Source organism: Rhagoletis pomonella, unplaced genomic scaffold (assembly GCF_013731165.1).
Source record: "Rhagoletis pomonella isolate Grant_MI unplaced genomic scaffold, Rhpom_1.0 Rhpom_scaffold_00001, whole genome shotgun sequence".
NCBI classification, from domain to species: domain Eukaryota; kingdom Metazoa; phylum Arthropoda; class Insecta; order Diptera; family Tephritidae; genus Rhagoletis; species Rhagoletis pomonella.
Genome location: NW_023458555.1, coordinates 18863288 through 18869322, shown reverse-complemented (window position 1 = coordinate 18869322; position 6035 = coordinate 18863288).

The following is a 6035-nucleotide window of genomic DNA, read 5'->3' as shown; positions in this document are numbered from 1 at the left end:
GTTCGATGGATTTCGTGTGCGTGCGTGCGTGCATCTGTGTTTGATGTGGCTTCCAGTCGCAGTAGTTAGTAAATGGTAAACGACAGCAAATTGGCTGGGATTCAAAAGTAATACACTCGCAATTGTTATTGCTGTTGTTGTTGGCGCGTTTTTACACACTCTATACTCCAATGGCGCCATTAACTGGTCACGCTGCCAAAAGCTCATAGCTGATCCTCAAGTGAAGAGGAAGCTAAGGAATTTAAAATAAATAATTTTTACTTTATATTGAAATAAGAAGACTGCTTTCTTTGTTACTTTGTGAGTTTGTATGTGCTCGCGCCCGTGCTCGCATACCACGGATTTCCAGGTCATAGTCAGTATAAAGTTTAATGTTGTTGACTGCGGTCTGGTCTATCTCGCCGAGCATGGCACTCCCGCTCTTCGTCTTGCAAGCGAAAGTTGGCTCTATTTTTCCATTTTCTTAAGGAACGCAATCGATTTCTTGTAGTCATTTTTGGCTTTCCCAGATCGACTTAGCTTCTTCTTTGTCTCCATCCTGGCTGGAAGACCGCGACGCTTCGTCGAGCAGCAGCATTTCTGCCTCGGAGCTAATATAATCGGCAGTGCTGGCCTGCGACAACGAATCGCCTTCATCGAAAAAGTTGCCGATTGTAAGATCGTAAGACATTTCTACGACTTTCGCCCAAATTAGGCAATGAGGGGGTCCTCTACCTTGCCAGTAGCGTTCGTAGACTTCACAGTATGCGATAAAGGTTATAGTCAAACGATAGAAAAACATGTACAACATTTGTTTTGCCAGATCTCTGCAGCATATTTCAAACTGAACTAAAGGCAATCAACGAAGATTGTCATGGAATGTAGAAGTGCTCTAAGTGAGCTGGCAAAGAGTAACGTTACTGCTGTTGTATGGGTGCCAAGCCATAAAGACATACGTGCAACTTTGTTGCATATGATCTCGCACGGAAATGATCTTCGCTCGTAAAGCGGGCATTCCGCTCTCTTCTTCCGGTTGAAGAATATTTGTCGTACGGGTTCAAAGCTGGATAAGCGCAGAACTCGCCCCCTCCTCCGCTTGGAGCGACCAATATTTCGCATCGGGCACTAACTGATGGGAACCCAGGCGCCTTCTTATCGAATCGCTATTTTGACGAAATTTAAATCAAAAGTCAACAAATATCATCGAACATCCACCATATTCTTCTCGTGTGACTTCGTGGGAAATTTATCGAAGGAATTGAAAGCTGTGTTGTATCTAAGAGAGCCTTTTTCGATGGTGACAAAATAAATCTTTTATTAAATGAAAATTTAACAGTACCCTGTACGTTAGAAGGTACATGTGCCCCTTCATACATATATACAGTGACCCAAACAAGTGACGATGTGTTTATTTATTTTTTAAATATTCACAATTTTTTCAACTTAATATTGTCATCGTTCATTTGGCGATTGTACCGAACCGATTTCAAAACCGAGAGCACCGTTAGAAAGGTATTTTTTTGTAGATGAGGATAGTTTTTACGACAGGGTAACTGAAAGGGTAAGAATATTTATTAAATCAAAATAAATTCAGTCTTAAAAAATCTAGTTATCGATAGTTATCAAGCGACCGAAATTTATCGAATCATCGAAGTTATCGGAATTTATCGAGTTACGTATGATTATTAAGTTATCTCAACGTACCGAATTGTTCAACTTGATCAATGTTTATTGAGTTGTCGAAATTTACAGACACAAAAACTTAGTTAGTAGTTGTCGAGCTATAAAAAGTTATGGGGTTATCGAAATTTGTCAAGTTAATGAAATCTATGAAGTTATAGATATTTATTGAATTATCATTATATAGAGCTAACGAAATTTATCCAGCTATCGTAATGCATAGAGTTCTTTCAACTTATCGAGTTATCGATATTTATTGATTGACTGAAATTTGGCGATTTATCGAATCGAAGCTATCGAAATTTCAAGGTTATATAAGCTTATCGAGCTATCACTGCTTATCGAATTTTAGCGTGTTACCTGAGTGTAACGAGTTATCGAAATAAATATATCTTACGAAAAATTTTAGCTAACCAAATTAACCGAGTTATCGAAATTTATAAAGGTATCCAACGTTTATCGAGTTATCGCTTTATATCGAGGTATATACATCTTTGAGTTATCGAAATTTGTCGAGCCCTCGAAGTGCACAGTTTTAAAAATGTATCGAACTTTGTTGAGTTATCGGATTTTAGTAATTTGGAAATTCATCGAATAGTCGATATGTATCAAATTGTCGAACAAACTGGAGTGTATCGGGTCAATTTCAAGACCTGCCTAATTCCCCCAAATACCTTCAAAGATTTAAAAAATTGCACTTTTTTGCATATAAACATAAATTTATTAAGAAATAAAATGCGGGAGACCGTTGACAACAAAAGTTCAAAATTTATACATTTCAGCCATGACAAAACTTTTCTTTGCAACCCATCGCCCTACATTTGGCTTCTGGACGACCATAGACATTTATAATCAAGTAATTTCACTAAATTTTGTCTGCTTTCAAAAAATTAAGTCCATAGCCGAATAGTCTCAGTCCTGTCGCGCCTGCTGTGCGTGAATTTTTCTACTCCTTTTACTCGTGCTGTCTTTGCGTCTAATAGTTTTCCTAGTTTTCCACTTTACATCACTCCGCGCTGTTTTTTTTTCAGCCAGCCAGTGAGCCCAGTCAGCCAGCAGCATTTGTGACGCCAGTCTAAGATAGTTAATGTCACACTTTAGTGCTTTTGATGAGCCATTCTTAATTCCCTTGGCTACTACAATAATGCACATTTTGAATTTTTTCATCATCTGTATTTTATGACCGCGTTGTCTGTGTGGAAAAGGAAAAGAAAAAAGAAAATGCGATTAAGCTGCAATAAGTTGAGTTTGAGTAAGAAAGCACAGTAAAGCTCTCGCGCATCACTCCATTCAATTCATACTCGTATATGTATGTATGTATGTTTGTAGCAACGGCGGTGTATTAGCGCATCTCACAGGGATACGAATTGTAGACTTTAATTAATTTATTAGTCCACAATGAGTTTTCAGTTTCCCACAGATTTAACCGCATCCGTTTTTTTAGTGCGCCAAGTCGTAAATAGTGAGCTATGAAAGAAGATGCACTAATTTTCTATACTTTCGTATTTATTTCACTCACTCACCCATTCTTCATTTCACACAGTGGCCGATGGCTGTATGCTGTGTATGTTCTTAATTATGAATCTTCAGACTTTTGGCTGCTACGTTGCTTTTATTTGCATTTTCTAAATCAGTTTGGCAACGTTTTTTTTTTTTTTTTGAGTGAAGATTATATTAAGCGGTGGTAGCTTGAGAGTTAGTGCTCCCTGCTGCAGCTTAGAGTTTGATGTTTAAAGTGTATGGTTAAAATGATGACGGTTATGTGCAGCTTAACTTTTTCTAGAAAAAACAGAGTGACGATTTTCTCACCTTTCTTAAATCCTATCTACCCTCATATCTGTCACTCTCAGCTATACCAAAAAGTAAGGTGTGTTAAGTGGCGTTGCTACGACACTTAATTGTGGAAGTATTTAGAAATTATTACAAGTTAATGTGTTAAAATACAAATTGAAATATTTCGCAACGAATCTCTGTTAGTCCCTTGCAGAAGCAAGTGCTTCTTAAATTTAAACACTTTGCTATATAAGGACAAAGGTAAAAGTGAGTATGTAGATAAAAAACATAAAGGCAAAAATAAAGATAAATATAAGGAAAAATATGAGGATGAGCATAATAATAAAAGCAAAAATAATGACAAAGAAAAAAGATTAATATAAAGTAATGATAAACAAAATGATATAGGCAGAGACACAGATATTGCGAAAACTCACCACTCATATGCTCGCCACACCCGAATTCATTTCACCTTAACTCACCACACTCCTCCTAAACTCAATTCCGCGAAACTCACCTCGCCTTAACTCACCACACCTTAACTGACCACGCCCGAATTCACCACACCCCATTAAACTAACCAAATTTAATTTCACCATGACATGACATCACATGGCATGACATCTAATATTTTGTTATCACATGATATGACATCACAAGACATGACATCACATAACATGATATCACATCACATGGCATGAACTCACTTTACATTACACTATATAATATCACATCAGATCAGATCACTTGATCTAAGTGAATATGTAGATGAAGAAAACGAGAGAAACGAAAATAAAAATTAAAACAAAGATACGAAAGATAAAGACAAAGATGGAGATCGAGCTAAATTCTAACACTTTACTTTCATAAAGACAAATTGCATAGAGAATATGTATATGAATAAAAGAAATGATAAAATGAAAACAATGCTCCTGATGATGATTTCAGACTGAAGTCGAAATATAGACGAATTAAAAGCATCAAAAACTGATTGTTTTATTTCAACCTGACCTTGAGCTCAAAAAATAATTTTAATCTTCAATTAATGGCCAAATACAAATAAACAATAAAGACAGAAAAAGATAAAGACAAAAATAAATATAAAGAAAAACAGATTACGATAGTATAACGAAACGGTAAGAGGTAAGGATAAGTCTAGAAAAGAGATAGAGATAGAGAAAGAGCTAGAGCTAGAAGCGGATAGATATAAAGAATGATAGACTAGTTTTTTTTGTTGTTGTATGACATCAGATATTATGGATTAAAATATGACCGTAAGCTTATAACATTGTATTAACTAGCTTGTCATTTTATTCACAATTTCAAACCAATGAAACACTAGATATCTAATGTAAGTTTCAGTGTGGCCAAGGCATACTTACTTTTTTGTTAAAAATAACTTAACACTACTATTGGAATATTTTGTACTTGGGTTAGAAAAAAAATCGTGAATCAAAATATCAGGGGAGAGTGTTATATTCCCAGACTTCCTTCAAAGGAAACTTTGCGTCGTAAATATAGAGGAGGTCTTCGAAAACACGGAACACATTATCTGATCAACTCTTGTAGAAGAAGCAACAATTCACTGGATTGAAAGTATACTCAAAGCTGGAGCTATAATTTCTGAATTAATACGTAAGCTGGCGAATAGCAAAGTCTCGTCAAACTGGGCTATGCCGTCGTTTACCGTCCGTCCTGCTATATCGCATTTCACTTTGACATTGTGTTGCATATTTCAATTAACTGATGAATTAAGTTGAATTTGATTTTTTAAACACTTGGCAACCCTCCTAAATACAAATCAGAAATAAAGCTCTTTTCAAACCCACTTGGATTGATACCCATCATTTAGTAATTAATTTAACCCATTAAATAATTTGAATTTAACCTTTTAAGCGAGTGGCAATCCTCTTCAAATACCTCAAAAATTTTTTAAATGTTCAAACTAATAATTTATTAAAACTCTTCGGTTTGACAACAACTTAATGAAATTCATCTTTTTAAACAGTTGGCAGACCTCTTCAAAATATTTTCCAACTACTACAATCTTAACCGTCTTTTTCCTGGCACCCATAGGGTGATACATATTTCAAATACCTAATTCCGTTAGTTCAGATTGAATTTGATTTTCGAACAAGGTGGCAACCCTCCTATGCATATGGAGTTTAGGAATAATAGCTCAACCAGCCACCGACATAAAACCGTAGACCGTGTCGGCTGACACGACCTATCTTATGGGATTCTCGTGTTAACGAAAGCTCACCATCGCATGATGGTGACGTTGTGTGTGGGCGCTCTATCAACAGCAGGGCTCCGTCGGTGGCTGGTTGAGCTTTAAGGCTTTTTTAAATCATTTGATTGATATACATTAGGCCGTGTACATTATTTTTTTTTGACTATGTGCGCATAGCATAGGAGGATTCTACGTGTAGTTAATTGAAATCAAATTTGACGCAGACATCATGGGTCTAAAATCAATTTGGAGTTTTTCAAATTGCGAAAATAGGTTTTGAAGAAAATGTAAACATTTTCACTGCTACGCGCTCTGGTGGAGGTTTTAAGAAAAAGATAATCGCAGAAATGAGTTCCCCATACCAAAAAAA